This window comes from Micropterus salmoides, unplaced genomic scaffold (genome assembly GCF_014851395.1).
Source record: "Micropterus salmoides isolate LMB-PRFRI ecotype aquatic unplaced genomic scaffold, ASM1485139v1 Ms_hic_scaffold_5, whole genome shotgun sequence".
Classification (NCBI taxonomy): domain Eukaryota; kingdom Metazoa; phylum Chordata; class Actinopteri; order Centrarchiformes; family Centrarchidae; genus Micropterus; species Micropterus salmoides.
The window spans coordinates 29390117-29415075 of record NW_024044237.1 but is presented as its reverse complement, the minus strand read 5'-3'; the positions used below and the strand labels follow the sequence as shown (position 1 = coordinate 29415075).

Below are 24959 nucleotides of genomic sequence, written 5' to 3'. Positions count from 1 at the left end.
GCCATAAGCCATAATTACAATGTGCAAAGTAGGGCTGGGCAATAATTCAGTAGTCTTGCTTAATGACTTTGGAATTATCTTGCAATCATATGACATGCAAAAAACTATTACAAAACTCTCCAAGTTATTAATAAATTGATTTTAACATGCAAATTGGGATAAAAAAAAAAAAAAAAAAAGAGTGTGTGTAAGAAATTTGAGAGATGGTAAATTTTGTCACTGAACATAATCCATCCAACGTTTCAACTTAGAATGTGATTGGGAAACCAAATTAGAGTAGTAATTAGTGTACAAATGTAATTTTTTTGGAGACAGAGTTCCCTTAAGCTAGCTAAGTTTCAAGTGGACAGATCCCTGATGACATTGTTTTATAAATCTTTTATTGAGTCCGTCTTTATTTTTTCATGTATTTGCTGGTATGCTTCTCTTAGTTTAAAACAGAAAAACACATTAGCAATGGTAAATAAAGTTAGCAGCAAAATCATTGGGATTCAGCAGATAAAACTAAGTGAACTTTACAATATACATGCTTAAAAAGGCAGAAGTCATCATGTCTGATAGTTCTCACCCCCTGCATGCAGAATTTAAGATGCTGCCTTCTGGTTCCCACTTCAGTCAACCACCAGCCAAAACAAAAAGATATAAATTCTCCTTCGTACCCTCTGCTATCTCTCTGCTTAACTCTGTAAAGAATAGGTAACGTCTGCACATAAGGCTCACTTGAACTTAAACTTTTAATGTTGTGGTATTCATTTCCCCATTGGTCTGACCCTGTATTTTTAATCAATGTTGTCGTCTTTGTTATGTACTGTGTCAACTTCTTTGCTACTGCAGCAAAACTAATTGCCCCTCAGGGACAAATAAAGGTCTTGAACTTAATCGGCGGTGCGCCGCTGCTGAATCACGACCGCCTCTACTAAAATTTCCCACAATCATTAAACTATTGGCTACAAATGTTTTCACTCGCTTCCTCTCCTCGTTCTATGCAGAACATATAAGAGCAACTCTGAATCAGGAGGTACGTTGCGAGTGTTTGATTGCCCGAGCGGCAGAAAGTGACGGTGAACGTGAGCGGAGGAAACTATTCTGGCAGTAAATGTACGGTGTGTCTGTTACAGTGTGTTAGCTTCTCAAGACCAAGAAAAGTCTGTTGTTTTCCACCTGCTGGAAAAGTGAAGCTGGTTAGCGCTAAGTTAGCTAACATATCCCCTCCCCTTCAGACTGTGCCGCTGAGCAGCCTCTACAGCAGCTACATAGCTGCTATGTAACTCAACATTAGCTCAATTTATAGAAAGTAACTGGAAGCTGTATTTTATTACTGCCTACTTGCCCAATGTTGAGATCATCAGGTACAAACTTAGAGTAAACTGACGTAGCCTGCAGCTCTGTCCTGTAGAGACTGATTCAATTGGGGGATGCTGTTTGTGTCCTGCCCCCGCTGCTGAAAAAATCCTAGGAGGAAACAGTCACGTCAAGTATTAGCAGGGTTCAAGTTATTATCGGAGCTTCATGGGGGTCTCTGAAAAGTCTACTAACTAACGTTACCGGCAGAGAGAAATAAATAAATACGGCTCAGATTAGGGGTGTGATGTCCCAATTGGGTCACAAGAACAAAACAAGATATTTTAACAGTATTGTGATTAAATATCCAATGCTGCAATGTATCAGTGTGTAAGTGTCCTACCCCAAAAGAATTTGAGCATTTAACACTTAATTTCCTGCACCAATCTATGGTGGAAATGTCTCCATTTATGTAAGATAAGAGAAACAAAATTAAAAGGTGTCAGGTGACAATTCAGAATATAAAAATATAATTGAATGTGATACAGTAATCAGCAGCTTGTTGTTTTAGCTTAAGTTAATTTTTTGGACAATGTACATTTGTTTCTTCTATATTTTAATTACATGGCATGTTTTCTTATTGGGCATAGTTTCATTTGTTATTCAACATTTCTTGTTGCAAGCTGATTTTCAGAACATTTTTAACAAAAAGCTTTCAAAAAGTGATGAAGACATTCTGATTCTGACATGTGCCCAGCGTCCCCTGTGTAATTGATACATATCTGTCTATATTTATATTATATAATATAAATAAATGTCCTGCCGCATCCAGGCTGTGACATTGAAGAGCTACTTTCTGCACACGGCTGCTTGGCACCCGAGCTTCTCTTCTCCCTCGTCTGTTTCGCCGACAGAGATTAGCAGGCAGGCGAGAACAGGAACAGTTGAGCGTCACGTAGCGCCAGCGTCATGTTGAGGTGCTGGTACTGCGTACTGGCCCACTTCAAGCACTGAATACAACTGAGTTCATGTTTGCGGGTCGCTGTCTCGATCTGTTCCATCAAAACTGGACTGCTTCCATGGGAGCTCAGACCCTCCTTATGGGAGCTGAGCTCCCACTGGCTCCCACGTAAGTTTTTTTTTCATTTAACATAATTTAAGTCAAAAAGTCTTATTACTAAGACTCATCTCACACATTTGAGAAACCTCATAATTCTAATTTAACTTATAATTATGAGAAATTTTGACTTTCCTTAACCCACTTATGCACTACATTGGTAAATTTTCCAGGCCGGAGTGCCTGTTGCCCAGCATCACTGTTCAGGGTGCCTAGTCACAGCACCCCAAAACTGTGCCTGAGCAGCCTGGGCATTTCTCAAGAGACTCCTAATGGAAAATAGGAAATGTGGGTCATATCAAAGACTAAAATAGGAGTAAATTTGTTGAGTCATAAAACATGAAGCACCACTTAAAATCACCAAAATCAGCTCAAATGTAACAAAAACGAACAATCCATGACTAAAAGCTCTGTATATGCATTTCCTCTCTCCTCATGCTCCATTTCTCACACACTCGTACACTACACTTCATTCCATGCACATGTGAATAAAATTTTTATGGAATCATCAAAACAGACTGCACTACCTGGGTGGATGGAGAATCCCCAAAAAATAATTTACATGTGCCAGACATTCCGACTGCATCCGACTTTGTGCTTGGATAGATCGAAGATTGTTCATTTTTCATTTCAACTTTATCTCTCCAGGATAACCGTCTCAGTAATGATACGGCTTCCTAGTTGAGGAAAAGGGAGCAATGAAAATTGGAAATGTATCAAATAGCATGGCAGCCTTAAGTCAGGAGATTAGTTTGTTCTGTGGTACTGTAGGTCTAATTAGCTGATTGTAAACAATAAATACAGCATTTAAAAAAGGACTTTCCAGAAGACCACTGATGAACCTTAAAGTCGAACTTCAGATATCCCCTCTCATGCCACTCCAGGTAAGGAAAGACTGTTTACAGATTAGAGTTGGGTATTGAACCTCAATACCTTTTGCATTTTAGGATAAGGCTGGTGTTTTCCTATTTATTCCCATTCCAATAAAATACCAAAATCAACAATGCATTAGTCTGTCTTTCAATACTTTGATTCCCTACCAATGTAAATCTTTAAAAACAGGTTACACGGGTATAGTTTAATTTTGTAAACAGCTGGGCAGTGTTGTTTTAATTAAATGTTAATCAAACAGAGTAAAGCGTAAAAAGTGCATCTGCTGGGGACTAGTGTGAATTAACACATATTTGGTGTGCATTCAGTGTATGTGGAATTGACTCAAAATAAACTAAAGGCGATAAAATAAACTATATGCTGTTTTCATTGTAATTAAGTAATATGTTACCCAGAGCAATGGTGTGGCTCATTCGTGTGTTTTTAATAGCTTCTGGACAACAATGAAGCTCTATTGCTACAAAGAATAAGCTATCAGGCTTTCGCTATACAGGAAATGCTTGTTAGCAGGATCAATTCATTTTTATTTTTGGTCTTTTCATGGGATTTGTTGGGAAGAATAATACCAGTCTCTATAAAAATTTAACTTTTGACAAAAATACTGGATTAATTGCGAGAATATTTTATTGGTAATGCAATTCTTGTGTTAAGATGGATTTTTTTTTATCCACTCATTGCATATTTCACACATTCTTTATTCTGCTTTAGGAGAAAATACAAGAAAATAGCTGAAAAGGACAAAGAAGCAAAATTTGAATAAACATGTCTGCAAGCAAAGGCCCATCCCACATCCTCAGTGCATACAGTGAATAGGCCAAGTCTGAATAGGAACGCTATTACCACATAACTTTACAGTCTGCCCTCATTGTGAGCTTGACTGAGAATGTTCTAAAGTATAGTGATGTGTGGCAGAAAGACTGAATGCAAATGAGTTTAACCTTTGACTTTGGGACTTTCAAGGATAATTCCTGCGATTGATGTAACGTAACAGAATTATCTGGACTGGGTTTACATAATAAAATAAACTAAAGTCTACATCATTACAGTGAAAGTTAAAGAAGACATTAATGTTTTATTCATCTATTTTTGTAATGTGAATGTAGTATTTTCACATATTGAAGATAATTTCGGTAACCACAAAAGACTCTAAGAAAGTAACCAAATCCTTTTTGTCTTCACAGGAAAGTCTTACCATTGCCATCACATTACAACACAAATTGTGAAGCACGTTCTCAATGGCAGCTTTCTGTATCAACATTGCTCCCATCTGAGGCAAATGATCATAAGGGAGCAGATTACCTCCTGCTGTGATAATGCCGTCCTAATGACTACAGGTAAACAGTATATTAATAAGACCGCGTTATGTACAGGGGATTGCCATGGTGCTAAAATATTTGACATTGTTGGCCACCATGAGTGAAAGAATATAGCAGGAACATTGACCTAGTTGAGGCCAGTAAAGCAAAATTAATTATTGGATTAATTATTGAATTAATTACCGTGACTAGAGGATTGTTAAATGGGTCACCATGACAGGGAATGAGCTGCCTGTCATTACAGCTGGTTTGCACAGTGACAACTTAGTGTTCGCCAGGGGTGTAATCCAGGACAAGTACTAATTACTTGTTAAAAAATGTAAATAGTAGCGTAATCCAACTACCACAAAATAAAGTAATGTAACCTGATTACTTTGTTACTTTTGGATTACTTCAATGCCAAATAGGCAAATGAAGACAAGAGTGTATCAATGATGCGTTTTCTGCTCAGTGTATTTTTAGAGAAACATACAATAACAAAATCTTCCATTCCCATGAAATCAAAATCCACGTTTAAATGTTTCAATATGATATGCTTTGCACTATATTACAACTATGGCAGTATCTGGCCCATCAATGACACAAAAAAAAAAAAAAAAAAAAAAAGGGGGTTTATACTTGATATTTAAGAGTTTGTTGGAAAAGCATTTTAAAATGTTGATGACTTATTCTGCATTAATTTAGTGTCCAAAAAACTCAGTATGACGCTGCTGAAGCACAGTTTTTCCTGAGGCCAGGCCCACACTGATTACTGTACAAATACAACTTTTTTCACTGATTTTGGTGAAACTGGATCATATTTCAGTGTTCCCCATACAATAATTTATTTGTGAAGGCCCGCCGCAATATCAACGCTGACATTCTGTGGGAAACACTGTATTATGGATGGAAAAATGTTAGAAATATGGAGAAAATATTTTCTAGTTTTCTCTCTGATGTCCCCCTGCTGCTCTGCCTCACCTCTGTGATTCACAATTGAAATTGCTAGCTAACTAGCTGCCATTATTAGTTCAGTTAGCTATGCCACTGGTCAAATTAGCTTACTCTGCCCGTACTGCCGACCGTACCGAGCTCAGAGCACAGGGGAAGTGTTTACCATAGATTGTATGAAGATGTTTACACCTTTACTCAAGAACTGGAACTTTTCAGGAAAGGGCCGGGGGGGCCAACAGGGAATGATGGAGGGGAGCAGCGCCCAATTGGGAACCGGAGCAGGGCGAGCAGCCAACGAAACCTTGCTCAGCAGCTTCCCAGTGAACAGAGCACAAACAGGACTGAACATAGCCTCATAGACAGGGGATCCAGTACGGAGATGATTTACACAGAGCTTCTTGATGGAAAGCTTTATTTTTTGCTAAACCGCTAACTGTAGCCAATCTGCCTGTATCTGTGGCTAGTTAGGTTGGTTGGTTAGCTGTGCTACTAGCGGTTCTATAAGCTTACTCTGCCCTGGCTTGCCATGAGCCAAACCCGGAAAAAAAAACAACCTCTACTGTATTCCCAGTGGTCAAATTGCTATCTGTCCGTCTCGGAGGCTGTGCTCGGTCCCGGTCCTGCTTCACTCAGTGTTCACTCACTGAGAGCTGAACGAGTCTGCATAGAGCACAGAGTCTATGTGATGGAGTAGGGGTGATAAACACATATTCTGCGCTTCTGGAGACTTTAAACTCCAATCAATGACTGCGACACGTCCCTCCCTAGCTTTGTGTTTTTACAGAAACACGTACATATAACATAGACTGTATATAAAAAAAAACATATAGGGAGGCAAATAATAATAATACTTTATTTGTAGAGCACATTTCAAAAACAAGTTAAAAAGTGCTTTAACAAGTGTAAAGACAATAATACAAAAACAATACAAGATAAAAGCAAAAAAACATTGAAAATACTAAAATACTCGTTTAAGATGAATATAAAATAAGTCAAATAGAATAAAATAAAGTCAAATAAGATCGGGAAAGGCTCTCCTATAAAAGTATGTTTTAAGAAGGGACTAGAAAAGAGTTCACTGACTCAGCCGACCTGATTTCCTCGGGCAGGCTGTTCCAGAGCCTCAGGGCCCTGACAGCAAACGCTCTGTCCCCTTTAGTTTTCAGTCGAGACTCTGGAACAGACAGCAGACCTCTGCCCGAGGATCTCAGGGTACGTACTGGTGCGTATGGGACTAAAAGGTCAGAAATATAACAAGGCGAGAGGCCATGAGAGCTTTAAAAGTGATCAATAAAATTGTCTATACTATACTGGGAGCCAGTGCGATGAAACTAAAATAGGAGTAATGTGGTCGTATTTCTTTGTTCTGGTTAAAAGCCTGGCAGCTGAGTTCTGGAAAGTCTGGAGTCGATCAGCAGATTTTTGAGTCAAACAGGTGAAAAGGCTGTTGCAATAATCCAGGCGTGATGAGATGAAGGCGTGTAAAATGGTCTCGGTGTCCTTAAAAGTTGACATAGATCGAATTTTTGCTATATTTCTAAGTTGATAAAAACATGATTGAACAAGCTTTGTGGTGTGCTGCTCGAAATTTAAATTACTATCAAACCAGACACCAAGGTTCTTTGCCACAGGCTTAATGTGATTTACTAGGGAACCAGCAGATGGCAAAACAAATACTGCCATCTGCTGGGACCCGATGACAAGGATTTCTGTTTTGTCCGAGTTCAGCTGAAGGAAATTATTTGACATCCATTTTTTAACTTCACAAAGGCAGTCGGTAAGTGAACTCAGCATTCCAGGGTCTGTGGATCTGACGGGCAAGTACATTTGTGTGTCATCAGCATAAATATGAAAAGAAATAACCCCTGTTTATGGATAATATGTCCAATACAAGGAAAACAAAATGGGTCCTAAGACCGACCCCTGAGGCACACCATATTTAACTGGACAGAACGAAGAGACTTCAGTGAAGGTGTGGACCCGAGTGTCGTCAGACAGGGCTGCATAGCGGTTTGAGAGGCCGATGTGCGGAGGAGAGGCAGCCCCGTCCGAGCCTCTCTTAAAGCCACGGACCACCACTTCAGCCCAGGTTGACTGATGCTTCGGAGTCAAGCAGGAGGAAACCCTTGGAAGGTCATCTAGCTTAAAATTCATGTCGGATGACTAAAATCCTTAACCCACATAAAACTTAAGTTAAATAAAAAGGATATAAAAAATGTAACGAAAAAGTGTGGATTAAAACTGGATAAGGGTCAGGTTTAAGACGGAGCTTCCGACAGGTAGCTACAGACACCAACGCATGTGCAGAGTACAGATTACGTCAGCAATTACACTAGCACTGCGTTTTCTGTTTCATGAAAATTTCTGCTTAAAATAATCCCTGTTTTTACAAAACATACCTGTTACCTGATTACATCTATTTTTTCTGTCCTTTTTTTTTGTATCCTGATTACGTAACGCCGTTACATGAAATCCATTAACCTACTCCCAAACCCTGGTGTTAGCTGACCCTTAAGCCAAATGCAGACTACTGTACTTCTACCATGGTTTGCCAGACATAAAAATCTTGATTAATCAATCTTTGTTTATAAAATGACAAAAAATAGTCGAATAAAGTCAAAGGTGACACACCCCAATGGTTTTGTTGTTTCCCACCAACAGTCAAAAATCCAGCAATACCCAGTTTACAATTATTTCAAACAGAGAAAAGTAGTAAATATTGGATAATCTGCTTTTAAAAAAATGACCATTAATAAGCCTCCATAAATACAGCCATTTACCTGAACTCTATAATACAGGCTTTTGTTCATTCTCAGACACTGCGCTCTTCCAACGAACGCCATCTGGCTCTGCCATTCCTACACACAAGGCATGCTAAGGACTAAACAAGTGGCATCCCAGCAGTGCAAAATGAATACTGTACTATCATTGGTAATATTAGGAACATTTGATGTGTATTTTCCTAAGGGCGTAAATTGAGTGAAGTGAATTTAGCTTGGTCATTATGCAAGCTGTTGTGATTTACTATCATTACTTTTATTACATTCATAAATTTGACCATTGAGGCATTTAAGAAGTTAACATGACACCAAGAGATTCTGAGATTAAGAAAAGTAAAAACAATTATACAATGAGAATCAAAGAAATGTATCTATCACAATTGTTTGCAGTTTGTTCTGCTTTTGCCTGATTTAACCATATGTACATAAATCTCTGTATAAGGAATGCAAATGTTTTCTGCCCTTAGAGCTTAAAAGGTCTGAGCTTGTGCTGAAAAACTCAATGTCTTTTTGTCTTCCAGCTTTCCTTATAGAATTGCATGTAAAGTGAGTTCTACACTTGACCGCTTTCATAATTTAACTGTATCCATGCTGACATCTTTGCATCAAGATATCTGCGAGAGCATGCGGAGGAAAAATTTGTGACACAGTGCAACAGAGGAATTATGTCAACCCAGAGTGGAGCGTAACACCAGCAAGATCTTCCAAAAACCACAATGTCTAAAATTGGCAAATGAATTTGTGATTACCAGTCACTATGTCCAGTGGGTAAGACCAATTTCCTTCCATAAATTATAATGTAGAGGAGGTGATTTAAAAGGAAACAAGGAATGAATTGAGCTGACAGCAGTAAGTTAGGTGAGGTGTTGGTGTTTGGAAGATGGGGTTGTAAACCCAGTAGCCCAGGACCAGATGGTGGCTACATGGTTTAATGACTATATACCTGACTTGCCTCAAATTGGGACAATTTCTGAGACAGGTTGGAATCTTCCGGGCATTGGCATCACAATGGACACGGAAGGATTTACTCTGAAAGTTAAGCATGTTCTCGTGGTTAAGGGATGCATATGAGGCAATGAGTGGAGCTTCTGAAAGGGTATTAATACTGTAGGCAATTTGGATAATGGGTTACTGTATTATAACTGATTGTAGCTACTGTTACATGCTCTTATTAAATGTAGTGTTCTTATGCAGCTATACTATTTTGACTGATAACACTCAATAAGGGAAATGCTTTCTGTATATTATGTAGTTCTAGTATTAAATATCAATTTAAGGTTTGACACGATGCTTTTCTTAATGTTTAATTCAAATGATAACAAAAAAAAGTGTAAAACGTAATGGTATGCTTCAAACGAAATACTTGCCAGATCATCAAACACCATCAAAACCTAATTCCTCCACAACTTTCCCGTGAAATTCGAGCTATAAATTGATCAGTCGATTGACAGAAAATTAATCAGCAAATATTCTCCTTTTAGTTATTTTAAAGCAAAACACACAAAAAAATTGAAAAACCTGTATTGCTTGCCTGTAGCCCAAGTGTTGTTGTTTTTTACAGCAGCTATTACTTTGCCTGCAGGTGGTGACATTAACATGTCTACATCTGCATGTGTAAACTTCTAATGATATCCCTTTACCACAGGTGGCACGGGCTGGCTTGCATCCAACTTGTCTGAAAATGAATGAACAGCTGAACCTCTAGTTGAGAATCTGCAGCCTGCTAAACATGAATATGAGATTCTGAGGGAATTGCAAACCAGTTGTATAAGAAGCTGGTGGTCTCTCTTATCTCCCATTCTGGTATAAGTAAATTTCGCACTCTGTCATTTCATATTTATCATGCAAAGTTGAGAGTCTCCTCGCTTTAACAAGACTCCATCCTCAAATTAGTGCTATAATTGGATTATTAGCTTACATTTGTTAGGGCACAGAGATGCAAAGAGAGACACACAGTGCATTGCAGTCTTTGGGTCCTTTGTGGAAGGCGGCATGTGGTGAACAACAGCTGGTTTCCCATGCTGCTCTGCTCCGGTCAGAACTGTCCTGATCTAAAAACTCCCAGCTGCCCCTTAGGTCTACCTGGTTACCAGACATGCCTGCCTGCCTCTCTCCCTTTGTCTGTTTTCCTAACATTATCTAAACAATGCATTTGTAATCTTTATCTTTTACTCCTTTTAATTCTCTCAGATTCTCTCTCGTTTGTCCTCATCTTCTTTTTTCTTTACACTCCCTTTCTTTCTTCCCCTTTGGCATACAAAATACTTTTGTGAGGCTTGAGAAAGAACAAGAAAAGTTGACTGTGTGGGTTTGAACAATTACCATCAGCTTAAGACTTTATTAAGTGAAAAAACAGCATACTTTCACCGCCAGCCCTTCTTTCCATAGTTAAAATATCAATGTCTTGACAGGGTGAGGTCAATAGATTCAGATCCCTGGTGTCAAATTACATCTCCAACTACACTCTGCCACCTCTAGAGACAAACAAAATACCACCAGAATTCAAAACTCTAATAGGTCACTGGAATTGTTGTAATGCCTCGATTCAGTCCGGCTTTTCCGACCTCATTAAAGTTCTTCCTGTTGACATACTTGGTTGATATTCCACATAACACAGAGCAGCCCAATGATGCAGAAACCCAACACGAGAGAGGCTGAATAGATCGATCAGTTGCTCATTACACAGATCGGAGCTGTGTCTGCAGCTGCAGGTAAGGTTTTCGATGGGAGAGTGCTTTGGTTAGTGGCAGTCCTGGCATGTTCTGCGCCCCAGGTAGCATCATATGAAACATCCCTTGAAGGCATCCTCCAGGGCAATTTAAAAGTGAATCCAAAACCCACTTAATACTGCCACACACAGGATCACTCAACATCTGAGTCCAGGTCCCTCCGGCCAGCTGCATATAATATTGCCTAACCTGTCTGATCGACCTCCTCTACTGTGGTTGCCTGTGAAAATATTCCTCCCCTTCAGCTCGCAAGCTCCCGGTTGATACTGTGATATGTTCATCTGTCGTAGCAGAGCTCCAAAGTGTCATTCTGAACCAAAGGACAAAAGCAGTCAAACCACTTAATTGTCATTCAAATTCATTCAGGTAATGCATTTAGAACCTTTATCACAGAGTTGTCTCAACAGACTTTAAAAAGAAAGCCTACCTAGACCAAGAATAGTGGGACATACTGATATTCATACCATCTGACAAGCACATCAGCTGAAGCATGCCCCCTAATGAAGCACCACGTGAGTAGCAGAAGCAGGTCCATTCAAATCAGCCATTTTACCAGCAATTGGCTGGTGCTAATTTTGCACCCTGGACCCTGTCAGAGTCAGGTCCCAGTTGCGCATCTGACACTGGGTGAAGTTTATGTGATGTCTATAAGAGGACCCTTATAGACCTCTTCAGCAAATGTTACAGCTAATGAGTTACCTAAAACTTGTGTGAGATGCCAAAGTGATGCTTCTATACAGCTTCAATCTATATTCAAGCTTTAATATATATATATTAATAAATATATGACCCACTGTCTCTAACCTTGACAATCAGCATCTTCTGATGGACTAACATGCTGTTCGGTAGTTGAGTTGGTATTCAAGCTTTGCTTCATACCAAAAAAAAAAAAAAACAGCGTCATAATTGCCTTGCCCATAGGCCACTTTACTTTACTTTATTAAGTGAGCTTGACGGGCTTGTTGTCAGCTATTATCGTAACAAGTTCAAGCTAATGTTAGCCAGCATTTATTGTCACAATCATAGTAGTTTGTGCTGTCCATGTTAAGAGTTGTTCATATTTGCGGTAGCTTTTAAGAATGTTGAATTTCAGGCATTTAATAACACTACACTGAAACTCTGAATTGAGACGGATATATTACCCAAACACAGAATAGAGTTTTTATACTCTACAGATTCAGTGAGAACCATTTTATTAAACTCTGTTTAGACCCCTGGTGATGTCTAACCAGGTCCGGTGTTACCCAACAAGCTGATCAACATCTCGATACCAGAGGAATAAAACAAACCAAGTGTATTTTCATGTATTTTCATTACTTTGCCCAACTGCTGTAGTAATATCAAGAGTGTGTCATGGTCAGACACTACTGCCTTCTGGTTAGTTTGTTGGAGAGTCCAGTGTAGAGAAATGAACATAATGAGGATCCTGAAGAGATGAATATTCATTCATTCAATATTCATTGTCATGAAAATAAAGATAATGTTTTACTTTCACAATTCATATCCAATTCACAATTTGTATTAGTACTTTATCCAATATCACTCACATCTGCCTTATTCCATTATTCATACAACACAATAGCAAAGTTGCAGTTGAGACATTCAAAAAATGTCTCAGCGATGATAGTGGAGAAAAAAAATACAGCCAAAATTTGTCATAACGACCCTCTGAGCCATCCTCTTCAAGCTGTCTCTATCAGAAGCCAGAGTGTGGTCAGCTGGGTCTCAGTGCCTTCAATTGCACCACTCATCGATTATAGAAGGTCACTTCACTAATGAGTGAAGGTCAGCCCTTCTCTTCATCTGTCACTGTCTTCCTCAGCATCCTTTCTTTTCTGTAAGTTTCTATTCCTCTCTGCTCCCCTCGCATCATCTGGCATGCAGCAGAATGTGGCGCGAGAGGAGGACATGTCAATGTTATCAGCATGCAACAGACGACAGCTTTGAGGGAGACCGTGACTTTCAGCTGCTGCCCCAGTGGCTAATTACCCACACTCCTCATCGGGTGGACCCCCACTTGCCACTTTGCAAAACAAACCACCAAGCTATGGGCGGCCAATTTTGCATGTTGGAGCCAACGCCTGTTTTGACATTTTTGTGAGACACTTTTAATGTTGGGCATTACTTATGTTGAGGAGCTCATTAGCAATGGTTCACAGGAGATGCCCCCATTTAGACCACAGGACCAAAAAGCCCACTTGTGTTTCTTATTTCCAAATAAAGTAAAGTTTTCTGTTTGAGTTTCTGTCTGATTAGATAAACTAACAAATTTAACCCCGTGGGGAAATGGATTTCTATAGCCCAACCTACACCTACCAATACTGATATTGATAATTGAGAAATGTTATGGAAATATATTGGCACTCTGGTGGTACAACATTGTTGTATGTAATGGCAACACTGGGCATGTCCCTCTGGCTCTGCTGTGGCCTGTACATTTGTCTTGCCGTGGGCTGTGGTTTGTGTTTTATGTCTCCATATAGCTCCTGGTAGACAGAGAATGTATTAGTGCAACTTGGTGTACGTGCTTAGTCCATCTAGAATGCATTTAGGAGTTGGCCCCATTGCCTCTCTCGCTCTCACCCTCTCTCCCTCCCTCCCTCCCGGCACCACATGTTTTCTACTGTTTGGTTTAGTTGCATTTCACACAAGTTTATGTATATCATTAATGTGGATTTCCTTTTTTTGTCGTGGCCTAAGAGCTGGGTCAAAAAATTTTTTTTGCATGTAATTGTTACCAAATATGGATATGCTGGCAATAATCTAATATTGTGAATCCTTCATATAGAAACTTATGCAAATATAATGTTTGCGTCTGTTGCACTGATGCACTGCCTTGGTTCATCATGTAAGGGGGAAATGGGCTGGGGGGTGGGAAACAAGGGATTTCAAAGAGAAACTGTTGTACTACATTTGGTTCTTTGCCCTGTGCCACTTTTGTGACAGGGATGTTGCTTCTCCATTCCATATATAAATGTATGTAAACAAGCCCATAATTCATTAGTTGATCGATTTTGATAAATAATTTTCCCTTTAAGTCTTTGTAAGAAAAACTGCACACTAAATATGAAAATGTGACTATTCAGTGTTGCTCAAATTCTGTTGTTACCGTAAATTAAATATGGATTTTGGACTCAATAATGAACTTACAGAATAAATCCCTTACTTAAAACAGCGAAACAGTGAAAATGTATAACTAATAGCATAAAAAACAACTTGTTATAGTACTTGTCAGTATAGCTTGGTTAGATTATGTTTTGTTTGAAGACTTAAGTTATGAGATGAAATGCATCATTGTATGCACAGTTTTACTGGGATTCAAACGTAAAGTAAAAGTAAATATTTAAGATCAGACATATAATACCTTAAATCAATGAAGTCACAGATTCCATTAAATTTTTTTCAAAGGGCAATGCGTTTGATATTCACTGCACCAGAGCACAAACTGACTGTAATATACCTGAAGGGGGTTGCTGATCAATACCAATAACTCTCACTTCACAAGGTGTGATGTTACTTTCTGACCAAGGCTGCTTTTATCAAAACAAATACTCTCCGCTCACTGGAATATCAACAGTTACAGGCCACTAAAATGCATAAACAGATGGATACAATTGTAGATCACTTAACCCTTTGAACATTTAGTGTAATATAGGCTAGTGTTTCTTTTTACATTAAGTAGTATAACTAACAAGCACATAAAAACTTAATAAGCCATATAACTAAAATTCCAAGGACCTTTGTTTACAAAGAAAAATGTTTTTGCTCATGTAGCAGCCACTGTAGACTGATCAGACTAGCATCTGATGCCAAGATTCAGATAGCTGTAATGAGCTCAGATCTATTCCCAGCTTGAAATTCCATTAATGGACAACTGATACACAAACATCAATCAAAAGCCACATCTTAGCTTTCTATAGATATCTTTGTGGTCTTTTCAAACAGTTGCTTTGTGAAATGCAAGAAAGAGCCTGGATCAATTGCATTTTAATCAATATGACGAGCAGCAACAAATGAGTTTGCTCTAGAATTGATGTGGCTGTAAAGTTGTATTCCATAGTTAAGTTGAAAACAGATATTTTTAACTATGATTACCAATGGTTTTCTGTTAAAGAGACCCACAAACCATAACCGCACAGCTGTATAGTAATGGTCTGCAGGTAATGTCAAAGTTTACAAAGAGTCAAAAACAGAAAAAGGCTTATTTTATGTGGGTATGTTGTGTACAGGTATATTAGATGAAATTTACAAGCGCCACATTCCTTGGTTCCACTAGCATCTGTGCCCACTGCACCTGTGATTTTGTGCATTTATAGTTTTGCTGCAGAAGTTGAGGTATGTATGCAGTGTATTTTTTTGAGGTTATCTTTTCCTTTAACTTTTTCAAATTGGATAGTACAATGATGGGTTTGTCTCTGTGGTGACCTCTCCAAGTAGGAGTGGGTGATGTGGATAAACTAATTTGTTGTGGTATCATTTTATATCACAATATCGATATACAAGTGCATCTTAAAAAAACTGAATAAAAAAGGTGGAAAAGTTCATTTTCTTCCGTCATTTCATTCAAAAAGTTAAACTTTTATATATTCTAGATTCATTACACAAAGTAGAATATTTCAAGTCTTTTTTGTTTTAATTAATTGATTATGGCTTAAAGTTCATGGATTTTAAAACTTCAAATTTATTAGAATTTTAGAACAAAGAATTTATAATACAGAAATGTCAACCTGAGAACAGCTGTAATCAGCTAATTAACTCAAAACACCGACAAAGGTTTCCTGAGCCTTTAATCTCTCAGTCTGGTTCTGGTGCTCACAAGGAACGTTCCCACAATATTAATGTTTTTGGGCGATGCACCTGTATATTGTGGTACAGGCTAGTAAATTGTCAGGAAGTTCAATTGAGACCTTGTTTATGGATAAAATAACCAAAAGGTGTCTGTTTAGCAAATCCATCAGATTAAATAAATAAAAATAAATAAAATCAATATCCTGTTAAAATGGTGCAATACAAAAAGGTACAATACTGAATTGCAACGTTGCCCACAATAATCAAATACAACCAGAGAAAGGACAACTATCACAATATAAACATACCTTTCTGTACAGTTTCCGTTATTGTGTTGGGGTGCTGACCCCACACTCATATTGCAGAGACAGCTATAACCCTTACAAAAGTAAGAAGAAAAGAAAAAAGAAAATAATGTGCCATATCTGTTTAACAGAAATATTACATGAGAAAACTTAAGTGAATTAAAGTCAGTAGACAAAGCAAATGGGACAAATTCAATCAAGTGTGCAGCATCTATCCATCCATCCATTATCAATAACCATTTATCCTTTACAGCGCCATGAGGCGCTGGAACCGATCCTAGCTGACATTGGGCGAAAGGTAGGGTACACACTGGACAGGGCTGACACAGAGACAAACAACCATTCATGCTCATATTTATACCTACTGACCTAGAGTCATCAATTCACCTCGATATTTAAATATCATTGTTGTATTTGAGTATATAGTATCTCATTTTTATTTGAAAACAGATTTGTTTTTACTTTCTCAGATGTAATTTTTCTTTTACATTTCATTTTGCATGAAATATACTGGAACAAATAAAAAATGGATAAGTGTTGACATATATAGTATAATTTTGAATCTAGGGCCTTTGTCTTGAGGAATCTGGTCCAATGTGTTTAAAGTACATGAATTTTGAAGCTCCTAAACTTAGAATGGTAACAGACAACGAGACTCTTTCTTTGCCAGTAATTTCCACAGTTACTGTGGTTTTTCCACATTCTGCAATTTTCACTACCTGGGAATTGTTACCAACAGCTACTGGGGAAAACAAAAAAGTGCTATCCTCTTCTGGTTACGCAATGGTTGACATATTGTAAATCAAGCCTTAATTTTCTTGGAAGATCGTACCCAGCGGCAGACAGAATTGCATAGTCAAAGTGGTGCTTACTATATAGGGAAGCAATCTAAACGCTGATGGTGTCATTCACTAGCCATTTCATTGTGCAATTTAACTAATTAACACATTTATACTTCATAATGATAAGTTAAAGCAAACGTGTCTATTTCCACTTTAAGATAAGCGTCTACTGTGTTCATTTTCTCAAACTGCTCTCAGCTCCAGTGGTAGCTCTTTGATTGAACTATGAAATACAGTAAGCAAGGAACCTGCCAAGGGAGTTTTCTCAATATTCTACTAATGAACCATGACTGCTCTCCTTTATCCAGAAAAACAAATAAACTAGGGGAAAAACATGCAAGCTATAGCCACAGGGACGCTGTCAGCTGGTCAGACTAAGGTAAATGCAAAGAAAACCAATTAAGAACTAATGGGCTTTTATACACATTCTCTGTGTAATTTACCTCCCTTATAGTGGACACAGCTGATAGCAGCAGTCAAGATAAGACATGTTTTTTTCCACATGCCTGCACCTACACTGGCAGCGTGTGGTGTTTTTTTCTATTGTGTATTTGTACATTGTTATGCTCAGTGGGGGTCTGGCGGAATCACAATTGTGCTGGAAAGGTACCACATCATATTTAGGATTGTCTGTCTTTCCAAGGGTGGTGGCAAGATTTAACGCTGGCTTCTATATGCTACCGTCTTAAACAAGACCACAGTCTCCTGCTGTTATGGACAGAAGCCCAAATGGTTCAAATGTATTACCCTTTTTGAAACATGGCAACCAATTAACCATAGCAGAAGCTGGCTGCATTTAATTTCATCACATGATAAAAACGTGTATCTAAAGAAGCCCATAGCTGTTAACAGCTGTATGGATTGTGACTAGGTTTTTAAAATTGGGTCAGAAATATACTTACCTGGCTGCAGAGATGCATAACAATGTCTTCATATTCTCCCATTGTATCCCAATTTACCCTTTGGCATTTTTGTGGATTTTAAATGTATGTTAGAGATGGCAAAAGTGATTTTAGCATTCCACCATGGAGTTGAATTTTTTTCTGCTAATATGTCTGTGCTAGTAATACTAATAGTAGTACTTATCAGTATCTTTTAAATGAAAGCTGCAAAAATCAATATTCTTTTATGAACAATTGCTCAAATGACCGTGTATTTGAGTCCGACAGATCCACAGAGAACTGTCACCCAATGCTGCAGGTTCATACAACTTTAAAAAGCAATAAGTTGTGTTTTTCAGCTTGTTGTGGTGTTTTCCTGCCCACAAGTGGCTCCCAGATCAAATCAATTTATGCAATGCATATTAAAAATATTTAATCTATACATTATATTGTAGAAGTAGATATCTTCAATCAATTAAATTGGCAGATTAAAGACCTGAAGTAACAGCTGGCCACTGGAATTAGGAAACCCCACAACCTGATCATACTGCTCCCATCTCTACCCGATGGCTTCAGGAGTCAGTACATTGGTGAGTTAGCCAAGTAGCTTATTTAGAGCCCATTATTACATCTGACTATTTTTCCTCGCAATGGATAGTAACTTCTAGTACATATATGCCCACAGAAAAAGGACCAGATTTATCTCCAGTGAAATGGTTAAATCAAAACACATCAGCCACACACACACACCCGCACACAGGAGAAGGGACTGACACTGACTGATGTCTGTGTTCTTCATTCTTTCTGAACTTATCTCAGTACTTTGATGTCAGGAATATTATTTATTTTGCTGACATTTTAGATTTGTTTCCAGTAAAATGTTGTTGAGTGAATATATTGGATTGGCTGTTACAAACTTTACTGTTGCTGCACTAGAAACGACATTTTGTTATATTTAAAATACAAAATGTGAAAATACTTTGAAAATGCTAAGACAAAAAAAAAACTGACATGGGTGGGTAACGATACGCAACGTACAGCTGGTTAGGGGGGGGATGAGCAAATCACATTTCAAATCCCTTCACTATAAACCTTGTTTAACCAATGTTAGTGATTTTTTTTGTATTTAATGGCACACAGTGCAATCACTCGCAAAAATGTGAACAGTTGGGAAGGTTGGATCTTGCAAACTTTCATCAGTGAGCATATTACTTTTTTTATAAATATTGTAATGATAATTTTCTAAAGTTACGTTAAAATCCTTAATTTTAAGTCAAATAACATCACATGTTCTTCGGAGAAGACTCCTAACTCCCACAATCACAGTACCCAAGCTCTCCAGAAACATTAGGGAAAACCCTGAATGTGTTTATAATTTAATTGTTTACAGCACAAAGTTCTTTATTGATCTAGCCTCTTAATTTTGCTCAAAGTATACCAGATTGACGCATTTAACTTTAAAATGCATAATATTTTCGTCCATGCCCCATGCCCACTTAAGAGGATCCAAGGTCCATCCACCACAGTCAAACAAAATCCTATGGGGGAAAAAACTGCATGTCGACAGTGTTAGTGTGTAATTAGTATTGTGTAATTAGTCACTGTCAGATGGGGGAGACAGCAGGTTTAAAAATTGATAATTCATAACACCAAAATGCTAAGCTTGAGGCTTCAAAACATTATTCCACAAACCAATAGGTGACGTCACAGTGTCTAAGTGCACTTCTTTTATACAGTCTAAACACTGTTCCACACAATCTTTAAACGCCCAGTGGATCAGGTTTAATTTGAGCCTTCCTGACATTTTAGAGACACATTACTGCTGTTTGTTGTGTCTCTGACTAGTGATGTTAAGGTGGGGGTTATAGAAGTAGCAGATGTTGGCATTGGTACTGTAATTTAGACTTTGATGAGGGGGACACAAAACAATTGACACTGAGCATTGAAACAGAATATCAGGACAGAGTCAAGGACCTACGCTCTTTCCTGCCATTAGGACATTTTGTTTTTCCGAACTGACCTTGAGATGCAGAAACCAACAGATGCCAAATGTTTTTCAATGTAAAGTCATCCATTTGAAACCGAAACACTTCAGTCCAGCAAAAGTCTTCTGAAAACACTAGATTTGGCATGTTCACTGCACCATTTTCATCACTTTAGAGCTAAAACAATCATCCATTCAAAACAACATACTTCACAGCAGACTGAGTCCCATCACTGTCATCATTTCATTGTTTTTATTTATCCATTCCATTATTTGATAAGGAATTGAAGTCACACCATCCCTGTCAATACAATCTATTTTAACAGCTGCATCCTATTGACTGTTAATGAGTGAAGAGTAGAAACGTGCTCCTCACTCCAATGGATTTATTGATGCAGTAAAGAGGAATGTGAGAACATTTTAAAGAGCTGTCATTTGGTTTACATGCAGTTGGATTTATAGGAAATACTTTGTCTAAAGTATTTACCACTATAAGTTAACAGGCCATTTGGGGTGTCATTTCACTATACAGGGATACTGGCTGCATCTCCAAAATGTCAACTTTGTAGGAAGCTTGGCCTTCATGCAATTTTAGCTTATTTAGATGGTCTACATTTTAAGTGCAGAACACCCTAGGGGTTACATTTTTTTCTGAACCCGTACATTCAAGCCTTCATTTGGAGGTGAAACATGAAAATCTTCAAAACACGATTTACAAGGCTTTTACCTTGCAGAAACAGTAAGACAAATTCCTGCTAATGATCTACTGCCAATTCAGGTCATGCTGGAGTCAAGTGTCTACAAACTAGCACAAAATCTAACACAACCACATTCTACCATTCTACCATTCTACCAACCCATTAAACAAACAATATGCTGATACCAGACACTTCTACAGGACCATGAATGAATTCTGAAAAATCAAAAATATCAATGCCATTTTTAAAAATGAAAATCAAAAAAAGTTATCAAGAAAACAATCAGCAGTTTAATCAATGATATGTCATTAATTGCTGCACTAGTTTGAAAGTTAAAGTTAGCTGTTGAACACAAACACGATATGTGGCAAAGTTGCTGCTTTTCTTATCTATTGTAAATTTTATGTGTCTTTGGAGTTTGAACTGTTTTTTTATTGCCTGGACAAAAATGCAAATTATAAGCCAGCAAAGTGGGCTTTACAAAATTGGGGCGGGCAAACAATAAAAACAATCGTAAGATTATTGATCATGTAAATAACCTGTAAGCTGCAACACAATACATCCTGGATGTAAATTATGCACAGCAGAATATAAACACAATGCTTAGGCAGAGTGGCCTGTGAACAAAACAGTGAGTTGCTGTTTTTAAATGACTGCAGAGAAATGTGACATGACTTAACATTAATTGTCTGTCCAGAACCCAGCATGATATTACTGTGCAGTCTTGTTTAGTACAAGAATACATTAAACAAGAAGTTGTAAATCATAAAACAATAAGCAACATTTTGGTAAATTTTTCAATTTTGCTGTCAAGAAGGTTACCAGTTACATCAGCATAATTCATCTGGAGGATATCTAATCATACGGTGTTATTTTTTCTGAGTACTGATTGTGTCATGTAATAATATGGAGTGTTCGACTGAAAAACACTGCAGCTCCATAAACAGTTGCAGCCATGTTTAATGATGTTTTCCTCATTATGCTAAGAGCTGCAGGGTGTTCACTGCTGCAACAGCTAATATAAGGCCATTTTAACTTCCAAATGTTTTTTTTTTTTTTTCTAATTTTGAGAGTGCTCAGTAGGAGGACTGCTGAAAGAGTCACTGGAATTTCACCTGTTATTGGTTATGATCGCAGGACAACATTGCAGGGTGCTCCAAAGCCTGTATTTTGCTGTGAGGGTGCTCGCAACAATAAACAGTAACCACCTTCCTCTTCGCTTTATCCCTTTAAATAGTCCAAAAGATAAAACCTTGTGTAAATGTACAGAACCTAGCCTGCTAGTTGTTGTTTTTTTTTTTGTTTTTTTTTTTTACTGTAACTGAACATTTAGCATCACTAAATGAATTTCAGCAGATCTGGAAAATTGCTGCTACGTGCTGATTCATTTTACAGATTTGAGTGACAAAGCTGCTCATGCAATCATGTCATCTTTTTATCTGATCCATTTGTCAGACTCAGACCTACCTGAGTCCTTTCTGATGTAAAGATAAATGGGAAAAGTAGCTGTGCAAGTACTTCATTAATTTTTGCTAGAGGACATATATGTATTTAATCTTTCCTTCCGTGCTTTCTTCCTGTCATTCAGTTTTATCTAATTAATATTTAGGTATTCGTAATTTTGTTGTAGTACTATTATTACAGGCCAAGTTAAACTCCTTAACATTTCACAACCTCACATCATCAGAAAATCAGGCATAACTCATTCGGATGATCATGCTGTGAATGTGATACTTTCTGTTCAGTTAATGTGTGGAAGCGGCTGTCTAGATGATAATGGCTCAAGATAACTCAAGTGGACACCATTTAAATGCACATGTCGATTCAGATATTTAGTGGGCAGCTGGTGAAAATAACACAAGGCAGGATACAGGAATACTAATATCAAGCAGCTGATTGGCTGCTCTCCAGCGACAGCAGAGGGGAAATGGGTGGGCTGTAGTGTAGATGCTGTTATCAGCCTTCCACTTCCCCCTGCTGTATGAGAGGTCACATGACATCCGTGATTCCAACATGAATACCTGCAGCTAAACATGACTGGCATTTAAGGGATGCAAGAGTAAACGGCTTTTAAGGAGCACTAACCCTAACGGGAACAACCACCATGATGGCGACCAACCATGTAATCACATCCATCTTCCCATGCTCCCAGTCAAAATCGGATTTTCTTTAAGCTAATGTGTGATAATGATCTGTTCATTAGATACAACTTCCCTGATTCCATCTGGGCCACTGAAGCAGTAAACATGCTAGGAACCTTCAACAAAGCATAGAATAAACAAAGAGCACATGGGTACTGAAATATACTCCTTCCTACCTACCTACAATTGTACATGTATAAATGTTAACCATCATGAGGAGGAAAATATGTATTCAAGTACTTCACAGAGCATGCTAAAGCAGCAGTATTAGTAGTGAAACCTACCGAATAACTCATTAATATATTTATTTATTTATTTACTTACAGCCAGGGTAAAACAGATTATATATAAAATAGCATATAGAAACTGAGATAATGAAAAGCCATGTCTTCTTCACTAACATACAGAACAGAATGTGTATATATGTTTATGTGCATTAGTAGCTGTCCATTAAAGTAGGGCTACGGTAAAAAAAATAAATAAATGTATCTATGCTTGTTTTCATTATTTCTTATGCCATTAGAACTTTCATCTGCACATATTTTATCTGACTGTCCATAAACAGCACACCGTATCACTAGCACAGACAAATATATTATTTGAAGAAGAAGGTTGCATTTTAAATACAAGCCATATAACATAGTTTAGTTATATTTCTAGGGCTGATTCAGGCTCTGACTTCATCACTTCCCGCCATCAATTAGGCAGTGACAATAATAATTTCCATTTAACATCATGTTACATATAGAGCCTGATGACAGCTAGGCTACTACTTATGGGCTGGACACCAACTAATTTGTGATCATTCCCCAATGTAACATCTGCACATTACTAGGAATGTGTTTATCTAGTGAAACAAGATGGACCAATCGAATATTGAAGCTGAATATGAAGTTTGGTGAAAATGTGGTCTATATGCTATGTGTGACATAGCATTTTGGAAAGGAAGCCAATATTATACATGAAAATATTTTTATGAATGTGCTGTGTGCAAGACAACAGTCATGTCTACATCCTAAAAGCCAATAAACAGTATAATATTAGCCTGTGCAAGAGATCAATCCCTCAAACTAATAGTGATGATAACCATAATAATAAAATATGCAGAGACAATTGTGCCCATAACACTCATATATGGGTATCCATAATTCCACTCTGTAAACAAACTGCAAGAAAGGATCATAACACACCTGCCAAACAACCACCAATGAACAATGAGCTTAGCCACAATAAAGAAGTCTCGTTCATAATTAATACAGCTACGCAAACATGCACAAATAGCAAGAAGCAGCAGCATCCAAACAGAAATTAACAGCTAGAATATATTGACAAAATGCCTTTCTGAAAAGCAATGAAAAAGCCAGCAGTGTCAGCAGCTGCATAACAGCACACAAACTCAAATGAACACAGCCAAGACATCAACTGACAATAAGTAACAAAAGCTGCAATTACTTAGCTTGTTGAAGTTCAGCAGTGGTCCCTGGTGGTGTCTCATGGGGAGAGGCGTCATGGTCCAAATGCGCACACAGACACCAGGAACTGAAAATCCCAATTTCCAAGTTGAAGTTCAGCAGTCAAACATCCATAATCAGAGGGAGGCGGTAGCAGTGAAGTAAATAAACCGTCTGACTGTAAATGTAAACAGCAAGTTAGATATTTGTTCAGCTAACGTTAGTGGAGTTTCTTATGAGTTGGTCGGAGTTGTCTGCTAACTTAACTCAAGTTTAGCTCCACACAGGCATCCACTCATTTATGGTCGGAGGCTTTCTTATGGTATATTTATGAATTTAAAAGCATGATGAATGTAAAAATAAGAACCATTACTTCAGTCGGGAGAGACTTCTGATTAAACGCATATGCATGTAGCCTATACAGGGTGGAGTGAGCAGGCGCGAAGCTGAGAGGCCACAGGTGCAGCTAATAAGGCTGATGAGCTCGTGAAGCGGCCCAACGTACACAGTGAACAGAGTCAGAGGAAGTGAAACTAAAGTAACCTGGCTTTAGATGAAATGTTCATTCTGTGAAATTGGATTTATGCTTGTTTTGCAAACCTTTTATAATTTCCTGCAGACTTTAGGCAAATGTAAAATACTGAAAATACATTTTTAAGATGGTAATGAGTTAGGTAACATTTCGATTTTCCCTTTAAGTTATGTAGTTGCTATTTGACCAAATCGCACTTAATGGTGCTGAAAGTCACACATGGCTTTTCCACGGTTTCCAAAATATTCAAACCAGTTTTGGCATGACACTTGAGCTGACTTATGGACAAA

General features: G+C 38.0%; 1 long non-coding RNA gene across 1 annotated transcript; it reads right to left on the bottom strand.

Annotated features, from left to right (window-relative positions):
- Positions 1-10625: 10625 nt before the first annotated feature.
- On the bottom strand, positions 10626-24588 carry LOC119888883. The gene is made up of 3 exons (XR_005441968.1): positions 24511-24588; positions 24139-24315; positions 10626-11357 (listed from the first exon to the last, which is right to left on the bottom strand). It is a non-coding gene; the product is annotated as an uncharacterized LOC119888883 (long non-coding RNA).
- Positions 24589-24959: the final 371 nt, after the last annotated feature.